We start from the raw sequence: 12,111 nt of genomic DNA, 5'->3' as shown, positions 1-12,111 counted from the left end.
GAAAATAATTATGTGCAAGGTAAGATAAGAAGGCACCCAATGGTGTTGCTGTTTAATAAGTATTGTTTCTGCCAAATTTATGGTCTGCATATAAGTATATGGATTTCCACATGCCCAAAACAACATAGAGGGATGGCACAGAAGATGAAAAAATTTAATAGAGAATTCTTATGCCCACATATATAGAATCACAGAATTTCCAAAAAAGCAGCACTACCTAGAAAATGAAGATGAACAGAGCGATGTGAAGAAGAGGCGAGAACAACCCAGAACAACCAAAGCCAGCCACCTACTGCATCCCACGCCCAGTGCCAATGTCCTGCCACCATCTTGCTGCCACCATGCCCAAGAGAAAGGCTGAAGGGGATGCTAAGGGAGATAAAGCCAAGGTGAAGGAAGAACCACAGAGAAGATCCGCGAGGTCATCTGCTAAACCTGCTCCTCCAAAGCCAGAGCCCAGGCCTAAAAAGGTCCCTGCAAAGAAGGGAGAGAAGGTATCCAAAGAAAAAAAAGTAAAATCTGATGCACAAGGAGGGGAATAACCCTACAGAAAATAGAGATACCAAAACAGAACGGGCACAGAAAGCTGAAGGTGCTGGAGATGCCAAGTGAAGCGTGTGCATTTTTTATAACTGTACTTCTGGTGACTGTACAGTTTGAAATATTATTGTTTTCAAGTTTTATAAAAATGTAGAATTTTGTTTTAATGTTTTTAAGCTATGTTGTCAGCACACAGAACATGTCATTGTCGTTTTGGAGGGAAAGGGCATATGTCATTAATAGAACGTCTCTAAAGCTGGATTGATGTGGGGAAAACACCTTTTCCTTCTAGTTTTGAGAGACTTCCTCTTGGCTCCCAGGAGAAGGGATTCCCTGACTTTGACACACATGGCCATCTTAGCACAAAAGCCTTGTGGTATAGAAAAACAAATTCATTTTTATGTGCTCTTCTCCCTTTCTGTCTTTCAGCATAGACTTAACTCCCTTAAGCCCAGACATCTGTTGGGACCTGACCCCCAGTCATTGGTTACCAGTGTGTCAGGCAATCTGGACTTGCCAGTGATGCCACTGAGATGGCACCTGTCAGAAGAGCAGTGGTTCCATCTGTAAATTGTGGATCTTCAGAGAAATTCTGCAATTTTCATTTCACTTCCTGAAAGTCAAGGTCGGCTTGTGAAAAGCTGTTAAACAACATGCTGAATGTGAAATGTCAACCCTCACTCTAAACTTTTCCTGTTCAGAGCATCGAATGAAGACTTCAATGAGTTTTGTAGTGGCTTTCTGATTTTTGGCAATCTGTCGAAGAAGGGCGTTTGAAAGTTGTTGTATACTGTTAACAATTGTCTGCCCATGTCCTGTCTGAAATACCATGACTGTTTATGGAAAGCATCTTTAATAAAGCTGGATGCGCCGGGCACGGTGGCTCAAGCCTGTAATCCCAGCACTTTGGGAGGCCGAGGCAGGTGGATCACATGGTCAAGAGATCGAGACCATCCTGGTCAACATGGTGAAACCCCGTCTCTACTAAAAATACAAAAAATTAGCTGGGCATGGTGTCGCATGCCTGTAATCCCAGCTACTCAGGAGGCTGAGGCAGGAGAATTGCCTGAACCCAGGAGGCGGAGGTTGCGGTGAGCCGAGATCGCGCCATTGCACTCCAGCCTGGGTAACAAGAGCAAAACTCCGTCTCAAAAAAAAAAAAAAGCTGGATACAGTTTGGCTTGGAAAAAAAGAAAATGAATGCGAATGTATTCTCCAAGAAGAGCCATGTCCTAAAAGAAAAAAAAAAAGCAGCTATTTATTGCAATGCAAGACTTCAAAATGTAGTTAATGGTTATGAAAGTTAGCTCTTACGGACTTCCTTTGTGTAATTGCCCATCATCTACCCTGAAATATGCATTTTCATATGTCAAACTTTCATTTTAGTTTTGTTTATTGTTTTTAGTTTTTTCTCGCAATTTTAAATTGCCAGCATTATTTTTTACAATTCCCTATGCTATGTAGTTTATCTTTGCATCATTTCCAATACTGGAAGTATACATTTTGTAAAGATGTTTAGTGAGTTCTAATTTATTGTATGCATTTTTTACAAATTTGACCTCACAAAAGTGCATTATTGCAAAATTAACTTTGTGTGTAAGCATTGTGCGTAACATAAAAGTGTTAAAACTTCCTCAACAAATGATGACATGTCCTTTTTGTACATCTACTTTTGTGAAAGGTAAAATTTCTCAAGATCTCAGCTCTTGGAGTGATTGCATGAGCAATCACTGTGGTTTTGGGTCCATCTCGTCAAAAGACTTAGGTTGTCCCTACAATATTTCAGATGACTGAAGTTACACGAGCTATTTTTTTATAAATATGGTTCATCTGCTCATAACTGTCATACTCATGTGATTGTCATTAGTGCACCTGAGTGCTTGTGCTTGCAAAAATATGTATCTTACTATTGCCTATTTTATTGTGTAAAGTGCCCTATTCTGTAGTGCTTTTATGTTTCTCAAATAAATCTCCTGTTACAAAAGTAAATAATTATCTTTTAAATAATTTTGAAATTCTTTTTTCAGAATTATCTTTTTGGGATTTTGATCTTTCAAGATTTTTGGATTGTGTCTTTGGGATTATGACTGGCTCCCACATGCTCCACTTCTTCCTTCTTGTCTTTGAGCTTCCTGTCCCTTAGATCATGTCCTTCTAGTTTGGGGAATATTTTTTAAGAAGGAATATTTCTGGCTTTTCAAACAAGGACATTCTTGCCACATGTCTGTCTAGTGCATGTTACCTCTTGGTTCCATATGATCATAGGATTCTGCACAAGGAGAAAAAGGTGTAAACAACAGATATCTCCCAGCTCTCCTCTGATGAGTAACTAGAGCTGGGGCAAAGGCAGATGAGGATGCAACACCAATACTGTAGGAGAGCCACAATGAGGTGGGAGGAACTGGTGGAGAAGGCCTGGTGCTTTCTCTTAGCTGAATGCATCCTCAAGATGGTGGCTGCAAGGCAGCCATAGGGGAAGCAGACAAGGAGGAAGGGGACGATGACAGTGCCCACAATGGCAGACAGCTGCCTCATGCATGTGGTGTCTGCACAGACCAGGCACTTACTTTAGGCATGTCACAGAAGAAGTGGTAGGTTTCATTGGGCCATGGAATGGAAGGTGTCAGATCAGAATAGTCAAAAACAGTGACAACAGGAATTCCAGCCTTAAAGGACCCAAAATCATCTGCCCACAGGGCTACCCACTTGCGATGAGATTATAACTGAATGGATGACAAATAGTCATATACCTGTCATAGGCCATGACAGCAAGCAAGACACACTCAGATCCTCTCAAAAGGATGACAAAGAGCATCTGAGTTCCATAGCCAGGGAGAGAGATAAGTATCTTCCCCATGGAAAGGATGCTAGCCAGTGTTGCAGGAGAAATGTTGGTGGAGTAGCCAATTTCCAACATAGTCAATGCCAACAACAACAAAAAAGTACATTGGAATATGAAGGAAGTCATCTTGTCAGACTGTGGGCTCAGTGGTGAAGTTTCCAACAAGGCTTCCTAGGTACAACATCAAGGCTGCAATTATAAAGGAAGCCACCTCCAGGTCTGTTGAAAAGGAGAAGAAGTGGAAGTGTACCACTCCCCTCTGATTTTCGTCTTCCATTAGACCTGGTACACGGAAAAAAAAAAATCATAGGCATTACTCTCCTGTGTCACTGAGCCTGAGCAGGTTCAGATATGTTAAAAACACAGTATGCAACCACTGCGTACGTATCCTCATTGCTTCCTTCGGAGTTCAGTCAATGTTCTGCCACTCCCACGGCTTAATCTACTGGCCATGTGACCTTGGAGAAGTTATGAACATCAGCATTCTTTGTGAAAACATGGGAAGAGTGTAACACCCATCTCAGAGTCCTAGGGAAAATGAAATGAGATTTTATGTATCCAAGTGCTAAGCCCAGTGCCAGACATGCAGTAGGTTCTCAACAAGTGTCTTCTGTTTTTATTCTTTGGTCTTCATTCCTTTTTTTTTTTTTCATAGCAAACTCCTGATCATTCTCATGCCTCTTCATTACTATGATTATTCCACCATCCAGCTTAAAATATATACAGCTTAAAAGTATAGATTTCTGGCTGGGCACGATGGCACACTCCTGTAATCCCAGCACTTCGGGAGGCCGAGGTGGGCAATCACCTGAGGTCAGGAGTTCAAGATCGGCCTGGCCAACATAGTGAAATCCCGTCTCTGCTAAAAATACAAAAATTAATTGTGTGCGGTGGCACATGCCTGTAATCTCAGCTACTCCGGAAGCTGAGACAATCGCTTGAACCCAAGAGGCGGAGGTTGCAGTGAGCCAAGACCACACCACTGTGCTCCAGTCCGGGTGACACAGCGAGATTCTGTCGCAAAAAAAAAAAAAAAAAGGTATGATTTCCACAAACAGCATGTGATTCTCATATCAAACCCAGAGGAAAGAAAGCACAGATGTTTCCTTTGTTCATCTTACAAATGTGGGAACCGGAAGCCCAGCAAAATTAAATAACTCATGCTGTTATCCTTCCTCTTCTTGAAACCCAGAATTTTGGTATTATATTTTTTCCTTGAAACTTCAACAATCCTGTTTGTTTTGTGTTGTGCGCTCTTATTTTACTTTATATGTCGACCTTCATTTCTGTTATGGTGTCCAACCTAGGAAGGATTTTCATCCCCTCACGTACAGCTCATCCCCTCAACAACCCAACTTATCACACTCTTAGATTAATCTTTCTTAAACACTTGTTAATTTGCATTACTCCATTCCAACCATAAGTTTAAAAACTAAAGGGACCTCTTCTTCTTATGGTATCACATTCGAATATTACAGGCTGATTCAAAAAACATTTTTATAAATGAAAGTAGCACAACTTCCTGCGAGTATAACTTCAGGAAATAGCTTAATGAGCATGCTTCACTGTCCCATCCCACCCACCACACATTTGTTGATTTTTTTTTTCTTTTTTTGAGACAGGGTTTTACTCTGTCATTGCAACCTCCGCTTCCTGGGTTCAAGCGATTCTCCCACCTTAGCCTCCTGAGTAGCTGGGACTACAGGTACATGCCACCATGCCTGGCTAATTTTTGTATTTGTTGGTAGAGATGGGGTTTCGCCATGTTGGCCAGGCTAGTCTCAAATTCCTGACCTCAAGGGATATGCCCGCCTTGGCCTCCCAAAGTGCTGATTACAGGCATGAATCACTGTCAATTTTTTTAAATGTTATTGAGTTTCAATTGGCTGCAAGGTAGATTTTTCATGTGCACACAAACATTTCTCTATGTTATGGCTGACCTTTCCAATTTGGTTCAAATGGCCAAGGGCAGCAGCCTATGGAGTGACGTTTGCATTGATCTTTTCAGGGGATACTCAGCGAGAGGCTGCGCCATGCCAAAAAAACACTATTCTGCTAAAATTGAAGGATGGGAGTCAAAAAATGCAAATTAAAACATTCAACCACCATTTTGTTTAAGTGAGCCAAGATTTTTGTTGTTTTTTTGGGGGGAGGTGGGGGCTAGAAGGGACTTTTTATTGAAGGGCGGGGCTCCGGCGTCTGATGACAGCTACAGCTGGATCTCGTGTAACACCCATTTCTCCATCAGCTTCACCTTGTACTTGGGCTTGAACTTGGCTCTCTCTCCAGGCTAGATCATATTCCTCCTCTGGAAGCTCTTGAACCGGTCTCCAAAGATGTTTGCTGCCCTCGGGCTTCAGGGTCCCGAGCGAGTCGGTCAGCTCCGACCTGAGCTGTAGGTCCCTGTCTGGGTGCCTAGCACGTGATCCGCCCCAGCCTTCGGGGCTGGTCCGTCTGGGCCTCCGGCCGCCGCAGCAGCTCCGCCAGCCTCAGGGCCACCTGGGCCTTGATCAGGCGCAGCCGGAACAGCTCCTGGTGCCGGAGCCAGGCCGCCCGCAACGCGGCCTGCTGTGCACGCAGCCTCCTCCCACCGCGGCTGCTGCTGCTCGGTCTTCCTCGTGGGCCGCTGGGAGCAGGGTCTGGTGGTCTTCAAAGGACCGGCTGCAGGAAGCTCCGGCAGGCGCCACCTCCAGGGCGGGGGCCTGGGACCGCTTAGTGTGCAGGCGTGGTGGCCGCTTCACTCCTTTCTTCTTGGTCTGCTCCAGGAAAAGCGCATCCTGGCCAACCAACGGCCTGGCCAGCGGTGTTGTCTGGGGCGCGGAGGTCGTAGAAGGGCCGCTCCACGGTGTCCTGGGGCCCGAGCTTGGCCGTGGTGGCTGCAGGAGAGTTGAGGAGTTGGGCCTGGGCCCTGCGGGACTCCCCGGGGCAGCTCGCCCTGCTTGGCCAGCTTCTCCCAGAGCTGCTCCTTCCGCCTGAGCTTCTTGGCGTTGGGGACCTGGTGGGCGAGGACACCTTTGGGGGCAGGGACTTTGGATGTGTGAGGATGAGGTCAACCCGAAGGGGTTTCTTGAAAAGCAGTGACTTCTTCTGGACTTTGGTTCTCTTCTTAGCCCTTTTTCCTGGGAGCCAGTGTCCATTAAGAAGCGTTTTTCATTCGGGACCTCTGACAACTAGCCACGCTCATGCGCTCCTGCAGCCGCACATCTTCCAGGAACTGGTCAACCTCCAGCCCCAGCGAATCCTGAGCGAGCTGCTGCCAGCCGCACTTATTTCTTGGGCCTCGCCACTACTGCCTCAGTGCTCGGTCCACTGAAGTGGGCCACAGCCCCAGGAAGCCACAATCGTCATCACTTTTCGAGCTTACTTCCCACCAGCGCCACCGCCTCCCACCACCGTCTTGTCAAAGGAAGAATCTAACCCTAAGTGAGCCAAGTTTTAATATTGTGTCTTGTTTTGGTTGTTTTTTAATAATGATCCTCAGTGCCGGTGAAGTTGAGGTGAAAGGAGCAGTTGCAAGGTGCCTGGTGGGGAGATGAAAGGTTATGATTTTCTTCAAAAGTTGTCTAACAAAAATTTCCTGAAGTTTTTGATACCGAGCAAATAATCTTACCTACAACTACCACTTAGTCTTTCCTTCCTCCCTATTTAATTCCTCATAGTAAGTGATCCAATGTAGTTTATATCTATCTATCCAAAAACATGGGGCATGGATAGCTGTGCTGAAAGTGAGGTTGAATTGGATCAGTAGCTCTCAACATCCTCTGCAACATAGGAATTGCACAGTGTTTTCCCCATGATCCGCACTGTAGTAGTGATAGGACTATAAAGGGTTAGCTAAGATGATATACACTGTACATGCATATTTCATTCAATGCCCACAACTACTCTACGGCGCGGGAAGAACAGCCCTATTACCCCAATCTTAAGGGTCAGGAAACCGAGGCTTTAAAGGGTTTATTAACTTACTCAAACACACAAATGCAGTGAGTAGCTGAGACAAGGTTGGAATCTATATCTGCCTGAATTCAGACCTGCTCTTTTTTTTTTAAGCTATTTTTTCTAATTTATTCTTTTTTATTTCAAATAGTTTTGGGGTACAAGTGGTTTTTGGTTACACGGATGAGTTCTTTAGCAGTGAATTCTGAGATTTTAATGAACCCATCAGCCAAGAAGTGTGCACTGTGCCAAATATGTAGTCTTTTATCCTTCACGTCCCTCCCAACCTCCACCCTACCCCAGGTCTCCAAAGTGCACTAAATCACTCTGTATGTCTTTGAGTCCTCATAGTTTAGCTCCCACTTACAAGTGAAAATATATGGTATTTGGTTTTCCATTCCTGAGTTACTTCACTTATTATAATGGCCTCTAGTTCCATCTGAGTTGCTGCAAAAGACATTATTTCATTCCTTTTTATGGCTGAGTCATATTCCATAGTGCCTATATACCACATTTTATTTATCCACTGGTTGGTTGATGGGCACTTTGCTTGGTTCCACATCTTTGCAATTGCAAATTGGGCTGCAAAAAACATGCATGTGCATGTACCTTATTCATATAATGACTTCTTTTCCTTTGGGTAGACACCCAGTAGTGGGATTGCATGAATGAATGGTGGATCTACTTTTAGTTTTATTAGGAATCTCCATACTGTTTTCCACAGTGGTTGTACTAATTTACATTCCCACCAGCAGTGTAAAAGTGTTCCCTTTCACCACACCCATGCTACCACCTATTGGGTTTTTGTTTTTTGGTTTGGAGTTTTCTGTTTGTTTGTTTGTTTGTTTTTGAGACAGTCTTGCTCTGAGGCACAATCTTGGCTCACTGCCACCTCTGACTCTTGGGCTCAAGCAGTTCTTCCACCTAAGCCTCTCAAGTAGCTGGGACCACAGCTGCACACCATCACACCCAGCTAATTTTTTGTATTTTTGGTAGAGACAGAGTTCTACCATGTTGCCCATGCTGGTCTCAAACTCCTGGGTTCAAGTGATTTTCCTGCCTTGGTCTCCCAAAGTCCTGGGATTACAGGTGTGAGCCACTGAACCCCACCTACATCTATTGGTTTTTTTGCCTTTTTAATCACAGCCATTCTTGCAGGAGTAAGGTGGTGTCTCATCATGGTTTTAATTTGCATTTTCCTGATGACTCATGATGTTGAGCATTTTTTTTTGTATGTTTCTTGGCTGATTGTATATCTTCTTTTGAGAAATGTCTATTCATCTCCTTTGCTCACTTTTTAATGAGCTTATTTGTGGTTTTTTTTTCTTGCTGATTTGTTTGAGTTCTTTATAGATTCTTCATATTAGTCCTTTGTCAGATGCGTAGTTTGCAAATATTTTTACCCACTCTGTGGGTTGTCTGTTTACTATGCTGATAATTTCTTTTGCTGTGAAGAAGCTTTTTAGGTTTAATTACAAACCTACTCTTTTCATTGTTTTTCTTTATTGCCTCAAACTCCATGCTTTGAAAATTATCCTGCCTAATCATTTATTTTAAACAGCAAAATAAGAAAGTAATAATAATAAGTAAAGCATGTGCAGTATAACCTTATCTCAGAGAAATGTATGACTAATACTAGGGCTTTTGAAATATTAAAATTACCTTGAAAAACCCGTAATAATCTTGAAGGCCCTTTGAGATTTGGAATTCCAAAGTGGCAACCACTAAATGACTTCTAAAACTTCTCTTAATTCTATGATTTCATGAGTGACTTTGAAGAAGAGGAAGATGAAGAAGAGCTCTAGATGATCTCTCATTTCTCCAAGGAATGTTGGAAGAAAAATCATCTCCCCAGATCATTTTTTCTCTCTTGAGACGAGTCTCAACTCTGTCACCCAGGCTGAAGTACAATGGTGCAATCTTGGCTCACTACAACCTCCACCTGCCAGGTCCAAGCTATTCCTTTTTTTATTTTTAATTATACTTTAAGTCCTGGGGTACATGTGCAGAATGTGCAGGGTTGTTACATAGGTATACATGTGCCATGGTGGTTTGCTGCACCAATCAACCTGTCATCTACATTAGGTATTTCTCTTAACGCTATCCCGCCCATAGCCCCCCACTCCCCAACCAGTCCTGGTGTGTGATGTTCTCCTTCCTGTGTTCATGTGTTCTCATTGTTCAACTCCCACTTATGAGTGAGAAGATGTGGTGTTTGGTTTTCTGTTCTTGTGTTACTTTGCTGAGAATGATGGTTTCCAGCTTCATTCAAAGAACATGAACTCATCCTTTTTTATGGCTGCATAGTATTCCATGGTGTATATGTGCCACATTTTCTTTATCCAGCCTTTCACTGATGGGCATTTGGATTGGTTCCAAGTCTTTGCTGTTGTGAACAGTGCTGCAATAAACATACATGTGCATGCATTTTATAGTACATGCAATACGTGTGCATGCGTTTTATAGTACAATGATTTATAATCCTTTGAGTATATACCCAGTAATGGGATTGCTGGGTCAAGTGGTATTTCTGGTTCTAGATCCTTGAGCAATCACCACACTGTCTTCCACAATGGTTGAACTGATTTACACTCCCATCAACAGTGTAAAAGCGTTCCTATTTCTCCACATCCTCTCTAGCATCTGTTGTTTCCTGACTTTTTAATATTTGCCATTCTAACTGGCATGAGATGCTGTCTCATTGTAGTTTTGATTCGCATTTCTCTAATGACCAGTGATGGTGATCTTTTTTTCATGTATTTCTTGGCCACATAAATGTATTCTTTTGAGAAGTGTCTGTTTATATCCTTGGCCCACTTTTTGATGGGTTGTTTGTTTCTTTCTTGTAAATTTGTTTAAGTTCTTTGTAAATTCTGGATATTAGCCCTTTGTCAGATGGATAGATTGAAAAAATTTTCTCCCATTCTGTAGGTTGCCTGTTCACTCTGATGATAGCTTTTGCTGTGCAGAAGCATCACGCTACCTGACTTCAAACTATACTACAAGCTATTCTTGTGTCTGAGCCTCCCAAGTAGCTGGGATTACAGGCGTGTACCACCACACCCAGCTAATTTTTTTGTATTTTTTAGTAGAAATGGGGTTTTGCTGTTGGCCAGGCTGGTCTCGAACTCCTGTCCTCAAGTGATCTACCCACGTCAGCCTCCCAAAGTGCTGGGATTATACATGTGAGCCACCACACCCAGCCCTCCCCCAATGTTTTACATGAAACATTAGTATTCACTAATTTTTAACAAACATTTATTGAGAGACCACTGTCAGGATCTGAATGATTCAATAGATAATACTCAAGTGGATGACGGATTAAAAGTCCTATTTTAAATATGTTAAATGTGAGATCCTTATTCATGACCCAAATAGAGATATCAGGTAGATAAGTGTCTGTATAAGTTTGGAGTTCAGGAGCAAGGTTACACTGGCTGGAGATCAGCATGTGAGAATTATCAGCATACTTAAAGCCAAGCAACTAAATAATAACACTACAAAAATATGTCAATAGAAAACAGGACCTGGGACCAAGACCCAGCTTGTGTAGAAATTAGGGAAATACAAGTTGGCAAAGCAAATTAAGAACTATCAGACAGGATTAAAATTAGTAGGACAATATGCTAATTATCCTGATCTGATCACTATATATTCTATGTATTGAAGCATCACTACGTACCCTATGAATGAGTACAATTATTATTCGTCAATTAAAAAAGAAAAGAAAAATTTGGAGGACACTATTTCCCAGAAACAAAGACAGTAGAAAATAATGTGGAATATGGCAAAAAAAAAAAAAAAAAAAAAAAAAGAATGCTGCATGTGGAAATTTTTTAAAATTAATTTTAGATAAATAAAATGAATACAATAATTTTTCTTTCCCCCAACTGACCTCATCATTGAACTCATGAACAAGTTATTAAAAAAAGCATTCCTAGGGGAGATGTACCCATGGAATAATCCTGATGCAATGTTAACTCTTAGACTACATTTAATCATGTTGATTTTTGCTTTCCAAGTGACCTCAGTCATCTCAGGAGACCAGCAATGACTTGTTAGGCAGGTTAGTTACAAATGTCATTATTTGATGATAATTTCAAGTCTGAATACCAGTGCAACTTTAAAAGTAAGTTTCAAGCTACAGAGATGTGATAAGCCCAGATGTTATCTTGTACAAAGAAGAAAGAAGCAAGATGGAATATAACTCAAGAGTTAATCTGAAAGAATTCCAGTCTGGTTTAAGAAGCATTTCAACGAAGTTCCCTCAATCAGTGAGATATGTGATCTAGCAGTGGTCTGCATATCAGCCCAGTGATCCTCTGAGGACAGGTAAGACCTTGAGGCGGGCCCTTGGGGTCCACAAAGGATCCCAGTAAATCTGCAATGAACTGTAGTCCACTTGAGCTCAGCAAATGGTCAGAATCTCCTCCCAGACTCCAGATTTTAGAATATTAGAAAAATCCCTTGTCAATTACTAAGTTAGGAACAGAAGCGAAAAGTGGAGCTTTACACAGAAAGAGTCGAAGTCAAGTTCCTACTCAGAACCGGTATTTTATACCAGACAACTTAAGGGAAACTCAAGAATACATACTGTGAAATTGTTGCTCCTCAAACTGATGAAAGGCAAAGAGAAAGGGCTGTTTAAAATGATCCAGGGAGCACACTCTAGTCCAGATTAAATGAGCTCAACACTAACCAGTTCTGAAATGCAGAGATGTGAGTACTTTCAAGGAGTCCTCCACTTTAAAAAAAATATTCATCATTTCAATTTCAAATTTAAAGATACTGAA

The 12,111-nt window shown here is 42.1% G+C and overlaps 2 pseudogenes; one reads left to right on the top strand and one right to left on the bottom strand.

Annotated features, from left to right (window-relative positions):
• Window positions 1-341: 341 nt before the first annotated feature.
• Window positions 342-612, top strand: LOC120364585 (non-histone chromosomal protein HMG-17 pseudogene; annotated as a pseudogene).
• A 5,280-nt stretch (window positions 613-5,892) lies between these two features.
• On the bottom strand, window positions 5,893-8,839 carry LOC101051961 (ribosome biogenesis protein NOP53 pseudogene; annotated as a pseudogene).
• Between the last annotated feature and the right edge of the window lie 3,272 nt (window positions 8,840-12,111).

Source organism: Saimiri boliviensis, chromosome 6 (genome assembly GCF_048565385.1).
Source record: "Saimiri boliviensis isolate mSaiBol1 chromosome 6, mSaiBol1.pri, whole genome shotgun sequence".
In the NCBI taxonomy this organism is placed as follows: Eukaryota; Metazoa; Chordata; class Mammalia; order Primates; family Cebidae; genus Saimiri; species Saimiri boliviensis.
This window is presented reverse-complemented; position numbering and strand designations above follow the sequence as displayed.